Below are 12,582 nucleotides of genomic sequence, written 5' to 3' on the forward strand. Positions count from 1 at the left end.
TAATTTTGTCTATGCAAAAGATAGATAATGTGACAGTGATTGTGGAAGACCTATTGCAAGAAGATCATGAGGAAGCTTCACAGCCTATCATTGAAGCAGATATTTTTGTTACCAATACCGATGTTTCAGTGGATTCTGGTAGCCAGGTCGATGAACTATCCCAGAAGCCCTATACAAGGTGATTAGACAAAGGAATGAGGATAACCAATATTCCTGTACATGGAATGTGTGTCACAGGTGCCGTGGGTGCAAAGAGCAGAGCTATTATGGAATAGATCTTAGTCACAATGAAGCTTGATAATGAAGATAAATGATGTGAAACTTCCTGGCAGATTAAAACTGTGTGCCCGACCGAGACTCGAACTCGGGACCTTTGCCTTTCGCGGGCAAGCGCTCTACCAACTGAGCTACCGAAGCACGACTCACGTCCGGTACTCACAGCTTTACTTCTGCCAGTATCCGTCTCCTACCTTCCAAACTTTACAGGAGCTCTTCTGCGAACATTGCAGAACTAGTACTCCTGAAAGAAAGGATACTGCGGAGACATGGCTTAGCCACAGCCTAGGGGATGTTTCCAGAATGAGATTTTCACTCTGCAGCGGAGTGTGCGCTGATATGAAACTTCCTGGCAGATTAAAACTGTGTGCCCGACCGAGACTCGAACTCGGGACCTTTGCCTTTCGCGGGCAAGTGCTCTACCAACTGGGCTACCGAAGCACGACTCACGTCCGGTACTCACAGCTTTACTTCTGTCAGTATCCGTCTCCTACCTTCCAAACTTTACAGAAGCTCTTCTGCGACCCTTGCAGAACTAGCACTCCTGAAAGAAAGGATACTGCGGAGACATGGCTTAGCCACAGCCTGGGGGATGTTTCCAGAATGAGATTTTCACTCTGCAGCGGAGTGTGCGCTGATATGAAACTTCCTGGCAGATTAAAACTGTGTGCCCGACCGAGACTCGAACTCGGGACCTTTGCCTTTCGCGGGCAAGTGCTCTACCACTTGCCCGCGAAAGGCAAAGGTCCCGAGTTCGAGTCTCGGTCGGGCACACAGTTTTAATCTGCCAGGAAGTTTCATATCAGCGCACACTCCGCTGCAGAGTGAAAATCTCATTCTGGAAACATCCCCCAGGCTGTGGCTAAGCCATGTCTCCGCAGTATCCTTTCTTTCAGGAGTGCTAGTTCTGCAAGGTTCGCAGAAGAGCTTCTGTAAAGTTTGGAAGGTAGGAGACGGATACTGGCAGAAGTAAAGCTGTGAGTACCGGACGTGAGTCGTGCTTCGGTAGCCCAGTTGGTAGAGCACTTGCCCGCGAAAGGCAAAGGTCCCGAGTTCGAGTCTCGGTGGGGCACACAGTTTTAATCTGCCAGGAAATTTCATATCAGCGCACACTCCGCTGCAGAGTGAAAATCTCATTCTGGAAACATCCCCCAGGCTGTGGCTAAGCCATGTCTCCGCAGTATCCTTTCTTTCAGGAGTGCTAGTTCTGCAAGGTTCGCAGAAGAGCTTCTGTAAAGTTTGGAAGGTAGGAGACGGATACTGGCAGAAGTAAAGCTGTGAGTACCGGACGTGAGTCGTGCTTCGGTAGCCCAGTTGGTAGAGCACTTGCCCGCGAAAGGCAAAGGTCCCGAGTTCGAGTCTCGGTCGGGCACACAGTTTTAATCTGCCAGGAAGTTTCATATCAGCGCACACTCCGCTGCAGAGTGAAAATCTCATTATGGAAACATCCCCCAGGCTGTGGCTAAGCCATGTCTCCGCAGTATCCTTTCTTTCAGGAGTGCTAGTTCTGCAAGGTTCGCGGAAGAGCTTCTGTAAAGTTTGGAAGGTAGGAGACGGATACTGGCAGAAGTAAAGCTGTGAGTACCGGATGTGAGTCGTGCTTCGGTAGCTCAGTTGGTAGAGCACTTGCCCGCGAAAGGCAAAGGTCCCGAGTTCGAGTCTCGGTCGGGCACACAGTTTTAATCTGCCAGGAAGTTTCATATCAGCGCACACTCCGCTGCAGAGTGAAAATCTCATTCAAGATTATGATGTGTCGGCACTAGTCGTGACTGGAATGACATTGCCCATAATTTTAGGGTTCAACTTATTAAGTGAACAAAAGACTAGATTAAACTTTGGAAAACGATGTGTGGAGGTGCAGAAAGGAAGAACGGAAGTTGTTACTGGCTTTAAAGAGAGGCTCAGGGTTAAAGAAGTAGTTAGAACGACTAAAATATACATCGTCAATCATCTTATTAACAGAAAACTTTTTCACTCCCTTTGATCTCTGCATTATAAGACCATACTGGGGTGGAGTAAATACATTTTTGCTCATAGACCAACATTTAATTTATCTTGCATTAATCCAGTCCCTCTTCTTTTTCGCTAGAGATTAATTGTATGTCTTACCGCTGTATGTATTTAGAGCTTTAATGTGATAAATTGAGTTATTAGGGGCCATGTGACACACTTTTACATGCTGGTAAGTTGTTTAATATGTATCTATAAGTAAAGTTAGTAAGAACGGCTTTCGAAATATCCAGCACAGCTATTCCTACTGTAACGAGTTTATCAGAGTCTACAGGAAACTGTACCAGCTCAATGTCAACAAAATTTTTTGACGAAAGTGTTGTTGGAATTGGAATTCTTTTGAAGTTAGGCTTGGGAATTATTGAAGCAGCTCCACATAGGCTTATGTCCCACATTTGTTGCATAATCCATGGTTTTTTGAAACACACTATTATCCACCGGTTTGAGAAATTTCTTGTGGATATCAATGCTTAGCACACATCCATTTTCGTGAGTTAATCTGAACGTATGGCTTTATCCATGGAGAGTTTTCTCAAAAGAAATTTATGTTGCAAACAATTTCCAAGTTTCTCTAATGAATGAGATAGTTCTTAGTATCATATAATGTAGAAGTAAATTTATTTGGTTTCTTACTATTTGATGATGGTGGAATTTTTTGTAACACACGGGCTAGCAGTAATGAAAATCTTCAAATATTGGAGACCCACTTATAAAATTTACCTTATGTCAGATTGTCTGGTACGTTTTCCACCACAAAATTTTCAACACTCTCTGAAGAAAGCAACGCGTAACTGAGCACTGGAACGTATTGTAATATCGGTTAGCTGTACAAGCTGTTACCAACAATGTATATGATGAATGAGACGCCAGTTGTGTCATCATAGCTGCCCATGAATCTGTCGTTGGTTGTTGGGTAACCGTAGATGTGCAAGAACAATGAAAATGCTGCCACTGATACCTGTTTCGAAAAGTTGATATTTTCTGATATTGGTCGTAAGCTCCATTGCCATTTCAATAATTTTTAGCAGAGCATCGCATGCCAACCCCAGGTGAAGTAATGGTATGCGCTGAGTCTAATTCGTATAAGACGAAGGCCACAAAAGTTTTCCAACGTGTCTACAAGGAGTATTAGACCAACTTACAAATAATATCGGAACAGTCTCCAAGTGCGTTACACTCAAATAACTTCAGTAGCTTGAAAGATCGTTGGTACTTGGCTTCTGATATAGTTTGACATAGTAATTAACTTTCAAAGTTTTCTACTGAGTGTAAATAATCTCTCAGTAAAACGATACACTGTTCTCATATTCATATGAAAAAATTCACTTATGATTAAGTAGATTAAACTCTTGATTCTTGGGAAAATATATCATTATATTGACTTCATCTGATTTTTGGTATGATGAACACTCTGTGAGTGAGCATGTCAAGAAATCCTACGAATAGCGACTTCAGAAGTATATACTTACTTACCTCTCTCAGTAAAATACTGAAGTATTTAGTTTATAAAGGATTTATATATTTACTGATATTAAATGGCAGAAGAGGAACGGGCTATGGTATACCTTCTCTGTCACCGTCTGCTGTCTTTTGTGTGCATGTATTAGTGACCAAGAAATGCCTATTGCAATTGCTTAGATTTTGGTGTAGAACGTGGATTGTATATTGAGGTCTATAGGTAAAACTGCATCCGCAATATCCACTGGTGAAGTGCAATGATCTCTGGGTTTCATACTGCCTTTGTTAACGATTCTCAGGATATATGATAGACTTCTCTGAGCGAGATGCTAATTCTTTTTTCAGAGTTTATTTCCATCTTTTTGTTTTGCAATAGAAAGTCATTTATAGTCTCAGCGACTGCACATACGAGTTTAGTGAACCATTTCATGCGCACAATTTATACTCAGAATGTTCCTTGTCACAGCCATAGAGCATCAAACGATGAGGCCTGTGATTTAATACAATGAATGAAAATGTGATTTTCAGGAGTTTAATCTTTTTTGGTCTTTAGAGTATTGTTGTTATGGAAAAATGTAAAAAAACTTTACATTTGTGAAGAAAAGTTAAATTATTGGATTAAAATACTAATGCACAAATTAAATGCTGCATATCCCTTGTTGTATGTAAGTGTGCACAGTCATACGAGTCTGCATACAACAGTCTTTTGAATCCATTCTTTTTTATAGTAAGTCTCATATCTTCAGTATTGTTTGTTCCCATCCCCTGTTGAAAGCACAGCAAAGAAACTGATTGATGTGGTTGTATATTATTTGGCATCATCAGGCACACATGAAATATACTATAGATAAGGTAGTACAGTATTTGACGTAAACATGAGAGGAATGAAATAAGATGCACTGTGATTGGTTATAAAAAAAATTCTGCTAGCACCATCCTGCATTTTTAAGCAGTTACAGGCTGCCAGCGCTACTTAATTTTTTTAAATTCACTTCATTCACCTATTTACGTTCTTCAGTTTCCCTCCCATTAATTATGTATAATTATATAAATTTAATTCCCACCATCCCCAGCTTTAGTTTTAAAATATTCCGCCCTTTCTGTTCTGGTAACGTCACGCATCAAGGTCTTTGTCGACGTCATAGCAAAAATGTCCCATCGGATCCTGAATCCAGGGCACAGAGCGGGGGCTCAGCCAGAGCGACTAGAGAATTCCTACCCTCTGCTCTTGCCATACTGGTTAATGAGGGTGACTTTCCTCAACTGAGTCCGGTATTGTCGGAGGAATGGTTCCCATTCGTCTCTGCTTGCTTTTATATTATTCTTACAACCTCATGTAGCGGCGGTGCCATTCAGTCTTGGGGTGGACAGTGGTTAGAATGCTTTGATTTATCAAGTATATCCTTGAATCCTTGAATGCAGTGCAAGGGTTGTGTCCAATATCTGTTAAGTGTGAGTGCAGTTAGTAAAAATCGAACTTCATTTCGCCCTAACTGTGTTACTGAATGACTTAATCTTCCAGTTACTACATAAATAGCTTACTTACTGACAACAACAGGTTCACAGTTTGGGAACGTCACTAGATTGTATCTAAATTTTTGATTTGTAAATCAGTTTAGCTGCGTTGTGTTCCAGCTTCTATAAACATTATTGTAACGCGAATTGAAATTTGTCTGTGTCTGCTGAACGTTACAGCATTCAGTGCATTCTTCTGTATATCCTATCACAGAAAATAGCACTGACGATCAGAACAGATTAGACTACGGACGTTGCCTTCACCACGCATTAGGAACAGAAAGATTTTGTAGGTCGAGCAATTGTTGAAAGTTATTAACGTCAGGTATTCGAGAATAACTGTTTCATTTAAAATCACAACACCTCGAGTCTTTTTCATTACAGGATTTATTTGAGCTGCATGGAAAAATTCTGCTTATCACCAATACTTATTACTTGTACTGTCGTACTACTCTGCTGTAGACTGGTGTTCACAAATACCGTAAAGACTTGTTTCTACATAATTTCATGACACATGAATATGACTGCCACAGCAGAAATAAAGTAACGCGCAGTGAATAATTTTGTTCCATTCTTCATCAACACTTTTACACTTACACAATAACATCTCACATCGAAAAGCAGTGCCATCTAAGACAGCTCCGGTAATGTTAGATAATAAGTGCATTCCTCGTTGCGAATTAATGTAAAAGTTACGTGCTACCACTGTAACGTGTTTAACGTTTATTATTTCATAAAATTACATGAGATCAAAAACATCATAATCATCTATGTACTGACTTGGCAGAAAATCGTAAGAAATTTTGGTCTTATGTCAGAGTGGTAGGTGGATCAAAACATAACGTCCAGACACTCTGTGAGCAAAATGGTACTGAAACACAGGATGACAGACTAGAGGCCAAAATACTAAATGTCTTATTCCAAAGCTGTTTTACAGAGGAAGACTGCACCGTAGTTCCTTCTCTAGATTGTCGCACAGATGACAATGGGATACCAGTTCGATTTTACATAGAGTACGCGAAGGAATATTCCGCCCTTCTTAAAGCGCTGTACCGTAGGTTTCTACAAGAGCGTAGCGTTCCAAAGGATTGTAAAAGGGCACAGGTCATCCCCGTTATCAAGAAGGGACGTCGAGCAGATGTGAAAACTATAGACCTATATCTCTTACGTTGATCAGTTGTGGAATTTTGGAACATATATTATGTCTTTTCTGGAAACTAGAAATCTTCTCAGCAGGAATTAGCATGGGTTTCGAAACAGACGATCGTGTGAAACACAGCTCGCGCTATTCGTCCACGAGGCTCAGAGGGCCATAGACACGGGTTCACAGGTAGATGCCGTGTTTCTTGACTTCCGCAAGGCGTTCGATACAGTTTCCCACAGTTGTTTAATGAACAAAATAAGAGCATGTGAACTATCAGACCAATTGTGTGACTGGATTGAAGAATTCCTAGATAATAGAAATGGCATGTCATTCTCAATGGAGAGAAGTCTTCCGAAGTAAGAGTGATTTCAGGTGTGCCGCAGGGGACTGTCGTAGGACTGTTGCTATTCACAGTATACATAAATGACTTTGTGGATGACATCGGAAGTTCACTGAGGCTTTTTTCGGATTATGCTGTGGTATATTGAGAGGTTGTAACAATGGAAAATTGTACTGAAATGCATAAGGATCGGCAACGAATTGACGCATTGTGCAGGGAATGGTAATTGAATCTCAATGTAGACAAGTGTAAAGTACTGCCAATACACAGAAAGAAAGATCCTTTATCATTTAGCTACAATATTGCAGGTCAGCAACTGGAAGCAGTTAATTCCATATATTATCTGGGAGTAGGCATTAGGAGTGATTTAAAATTTAATGGTCATATAAAGTTGATCGTCGGTAAAGCAGATGCCAGACTGAGATTCGTTGGAAGAATCCTAAGGAAGTGCAATCGGAAAACAAAGTAGGTACGTTACAGTACACTTGTTCATCCAACGGCTTGAATATTGCTCAAAACTGTGGGTTCCGTACCAGATGGGGTTGATATAGGAGATAGAGATGATCGAATGGAAAGCAGCACGCTTCGTTAGAGGATAATTTAGTAATCGCGAAAGCTTTATGGAGGTGATAAATAAACTCCAGTGGAAGACTTTGCAGGAGAGAGGTTCAGTAGCTTTGTACGGGCTTTTGTTGAAGTTTCGACAACATACCTTCACCGAGGAGTCAAGCCGTATATTCCTCCCTCCTACGTATATCACGTGACGAGACCATGAGGATAAAATCAGAGAGATTAGAACCCACATAGAGCCATACCGAGAATGTTTCTTTCCACGAACGAGACTGGAATAGAAGGGCGAACCGATAGAGGTACTCAAAGTACCCTCCGCCACACACCGTCAGGTGGCTTGCGGAGTATGGATGTAGATGTAGATTTAGGTCTACCTGATGTTGTAGGTACTTTAGCTAGCTGAAAATTTCAAGCTTGATCGTTACATACCTCTGTTTCGTTCCCCTGCTTTGCTCGCTGCTTATATCTGTAGATGAATCATAGCAAACGTTCATCGATCATGATTTGAACATGATATCTCAAATTTATCACGTTTCTGCTGTTTTGTTATCTGTGCTTTAAAGATGGTCTAAATTTCTCGTACTGTCCTCCTTTTCACTTCCACAACAGATCGATGAAATTGCATTTCGGCCGCAGACTCTCCATGCGTGCTTGCTAGAGAGGACACATGATTTAGACCCCCGAAACCCTTACTCTATCGCCATGATGCAGACATTCAGTATTGGTTCCCCTATCACTTATTTTCACGGCGTTCTACTTACGCAATGTAATGCAAATTTTCTCAAATTTTTCAATTCTATTTCAAGAGTCAATATCTTCAAAGCATAGAATGTGTAACCACTGACACTAAATTAACTTTGTTTAATGCACTTATTCATAACTGGCTTGCTGTGCGACATCTGAGTTCCTCCTTGCAAATATAAAGTCCAAAACTAATAGTTCACGTGAATACGCCTGGATGACGTCTTTGGAACATTAATAACCAGCGGGTGAGTTCTGCTTTTTGAGAAGGGAAAGGGCAAGATTCCAGGATGAATTCAAGCAGAGACCTTCATGTCTATATATTAGGTTACTTGCTAATTTAATTTCAACTGCTTCCTTAATAACAGTATCCATATTCCTGGAAGTGCGTTTCAGAATCTTCGTGTTGTTATATTCTATAGTGTAGCCCGCGACAAAACAGTGTTCAGCAATGGTGGATTTGCTAGGCTGTTGTAAGCGTGTGTGCCGCTTATGCTTAGTACACAGGTCCTCTAAAGTCCTGACATTCTGATCAACATATGAGGTGCCCCAGTTGGAAGGAATACTGTAGACTGCAGCCACACAAAATCTAAAGGAACCGTAATGTTTGATGGTTGGTGGAAAACACATTTCAATCATATTTTCCCAACGTTCGACCAATCCTACCAAAAATACTTGCCACGTACGGCAAAAAAAAGAATACATAGGCCTACGTACCATCTCGGTATTCTCATCACTCACCTGGTGCACCGTAGATCGATAACGAAACACACGTCGGATTTGTCCTTCACTATAACCATTCTGACGAAAGGTGACCCAATATGGGCTACCTCAGCAGACAATGCCTCTTCGTCTATACCCCTTCACTCTGAGACGCTTGGTGACAACTATCAGACCATAGATACAACGTATCGCCAACTTTCCTCCTGATCAACACATCAGTGAAGGGAAGGCACCCATCCTTTTTTTACCTACATCGTGAAAGGAATATTCGGGCGGATTGGATTCATGTGTTCTAAATCCTCGTCCAAATTATCACAGCCATTAGGCCAAACAACAAAATTATACTCAAAATATATGAAGAAACACATAAGATCAGAGCCACCGACCCCGAGGCTTATTTTTCGAAGTCTTCCGTGAATAAAATGCCAATAATAGCGGACTACTGGATTCCCATCACGACTCCACATGTCTATTCATAGCAGTGGTACTGGAAAAAATTTTGGTGGAAGCCAACACAAGTTCAATAGGTTCTTTAATTCAGTGTGTGTGTGTGTGTGTGTGTGTGTGTGTGTGTAAGCCAACACAATTTCAATAGGTTTTATATTTCAGTGTGTGTGTGTGTGTGTGTGTGTGTGTGTGTGTGTGTTTTATCTTTCTGGGACAGTTTTGCAAACTCAGGCATTAAATTCCCTTGTACAGCACTTCCTTCCTGAAATTATCCTTTGGAAATAACGAAGAAGTGCACCTGTCAAAATATCAGCGGTTGTCGTCAAAGTCATCTGGCTGCATTCTCGTATGTTATTCGAACTTTTGTATACTCCAGAAGAACCTCAGGTGTTAAATACTTGTCGGCCGGAGTGGCCGAGCGGTTCTAGGCGCTACAGCATGGAACCGCGTGGCCGCTAAGGTCTCAGGGTCAAATTCTACCTCGTGCATTGATGTGTGTGATGTTCTTAGGTTAGTTAGGTGTCAGTAGCTCTAAGTTCTAGGGGACTGATGATCTCAGAAGTTAAGTCCCGTAGTGCTCAGAGCCATTTGAACCATTTGTAAAATTCTTTACCTCTGCTGGGAGGAAATGTAACCTTGCTTACGAAGGCTGGTTAAACTATGCAGATTGGAGTAAGACAGCAATTTACCTTGCCATTTTTGTTCACCTGTTGCGATCAGAATGTTAATAAACGTTTAATTGTTCCAACATTTTCCAAAGTTATGCTGCATAACATTAATTCTCCTTCTGCCAATCGAATCGAGTCAGGTGCCGGCCTAGTTCTTTTTCGCAAAAGGAAGCTTTATGCGCGTCGATAGTCGGTTTTGTTTCCAAGGAATTGTCTAAATGATATGCCTGCTTAACAAATATTGTCACTTTCCACGGACTGGCACGATCATGCTTCTTTGTTTCAATGTAACTGGGAATTTCATTGTGTAACTGACTCGCATTGGCGATATTTAAACGTTTACATAGTTCGAAGTCTGTTACTATGTCTCGATGTTCAGTGATAAGGCTTTTCTAGAACGCTTCTGACGACCAAGATTTATTCGTGCTAGGAAAGAATGGCACCGGCGCTCAAGCGTTTGCTGTAGTTGATTTTATCATTTCTGTTGAACACTCCGTTTTTAAACTACCTCCTGATGTGCAGGGGTAAATAGGAGGGTACTGACTGGGGCACGACTACAGAACAGTAATGTAACAGCAGCTGAAAGAGCTGTTTTACATCTGCTTAGAGATGGGGGGTATACTGTTACATTATCTGTGGATAAGGGCAATGTCGCAGCTGTCGTAGCAGGGTTACGTTCAAAAAATACAGTGTTCACTGTTTGATTCAGCCCATCGCAAGGTCGGTTCTGACTCCAAAAAGAGTGTTGAGAGGAAGACTACCAGATTACTGAAGAGAAGTGGCTTATTGCAGGAGACTATCAAGTGTTGTAATACTTGCTGCCCTGTTCACCCTAGGTTATATGGCCTTCCGAAGGCCCACAAGGAATACGTTCCTCTTCGCCTGATTTTAAACAATTGTGATCGGACAAACTATGTAACAAAACACTTGTTGACCCCACTACTAGGTCAGTGTGAGAATCAGACTAGGATTTTTTACGTCGATTACACGGAATGCGTTTAAATGGCTCTGATACGCTCTTCGTTCACGTTCCTATGTCTGATTTGCTATGGTTTATGGAGGGTAGAACTTTATTGAATTAATGAGCCTATTTCGACATGTGTTGACCCCAGTTACTTTGTATTTAGTGACCTGTACTTCGAGCAGACAGAAGGAGTTTTAATGTGGAGCCTGTTGTCTGTTATTATAACCAACAACCAACGAATGGGCCTTGGAGTTTGCCGCTTTGAAACGGTTTTTCAGACATGTTGATGAGATGTTTATTGTTAGGCCTCACGGCGGTCAGAATTTGAACGACATTTATAGTACACCTGAATATTTGTTTCCAGATGGATGCAGGAAAGAATGACAGCCTTCCCTTCCTTGGTGTGTTGGTCAAGAGGATGGTTGGGGGACGCTGAACATGCCGTTTATAGCAGAGCTACTCAACTGACTCTTATCTACAGGTTGATAGTTGTCCACATCCTGCTAAATGTGAGGAGGTACTTCGTACCTTCATTCACAGGGCCCTCGTCATGTCAGACCCTTAGGATTTGAGATAGCAAATCTTGAAGTCTCTTTTTCTCAGAGGGGTTATACTGAAAAATCAGGCGTGCTTTTCCCTGTCGAGCAACGGCGAGGTGAGACAATCGTCGGAGGCGTGTTAGGAGGCAACTCGGCCAGGCTACACGCCTTAGACACACTGTCCAGCGAGTGCCGCTAGGTGGAGGTTCCTTGATGTTTTGACGTGGCATTATGTGGGGCCGACGTACGCCGCTGGTGGTCATGGAAAGCGCCGTAACGGCTGTACGATACGTGAATCCCATCCTCCGACCGACAGCGCAACTATATAGGCAGCGTATTAGCGAGGTATTCGCCTTCATGGACGAAAATTAGAGCCTCTATCGTGTACATCTTCTGAATGACTTCCTTTCGGATAACGACATCGCTCGACGAGTGGCCAGCATGTTCTCCAGACATGAACCCTATCGTACGTGCCTGGCATAGATTGAAAAGAGCTGTTTATGGGCGACGTGATCCACCAGCCACTCAGAGGGATCTACCCCGAGTCGCCGTTGAGGAGTGGGACAGTAAGGACTAACAGTGCAATCACAAACTTGCGGATAGGATGCCACGACGATTATAGGCATGCATCATTGCAAGAGTATGTGCTACTGGGTATTACAGGTACCGGTGAGTACAGCAGTCTTTACCATCACTTCTGAACGTCTCGCTATATAGTGATACGACATACAAAGCGTGGGTTTCATGAGCAATAAAAAGGGCGGAAATGATGTTTATGTTAATTTCTCTTCCAATTTTCTGTACAGATTCCGGAACTCTCGGAACCGAGATGATGCAAAACTTTTTTTGATGTGTGTATTTGTGGCTAGTCGTACACTGATCAGACTAGCAGGACACCGGAGAATCGGTGTACTGAGTAAAACAGTGACACTCGCCTACAGTTGCCAGTCAAACTCTTCTTTTGCAGAACTATGTCTTCGCACCGGTCATCCAATGGAATATAACAACATTGAGACTCTGGCATGCACTTCAAGCAATTGGGATACTCTTGTTAAGGAATCTGTCGAAAGTAAATTAACAAGTAAGCTTACAAATGGAGGTTATTGCTTAAAGCCAGATTTGAAGCCTGCTCTTTCCCTCGTCAACTGACACAGGGACAAGTTAGTGTAGCCCCACCGGCTGGTTAT

General features: G+C 42.0%; 1 non-coding gene across 1 annotated transcript; it reads right to left on the reverse strand.

Annotated features, from left to right (window-relative positions):
* Nucleotides 1–343: 343 nt before the first annotated feature.
* On the reverse strand, nucleotides 344–418 carry Trnas-cga (transfer RNA serine (anticodon CGA)). The gene has a single exon. It is a non-coding gene; the product is annotated as a tRNA-Ser (tRNA).
* Between the last annotated feature and the right edge of the window lie 12,164 nt (nucleotides 419–12,582).

Source organism: Schistocerca gregaria, chromosome 2 (assembly GCF_023897955.1).
Source record: "Schistocerca gregaria isolate iqSchGreg1 chromosome 2, iqSchGreg1.2, whole genome shotgun sequence".
In the NCBI taxonomy this organism is placed as follows: domain Eukaryota; kingdom Metazoa; phylum Arthropoda; class Insecta; order Orthoptera; family Acrididae; genus Schistocerca; species Schistocerca gregaria.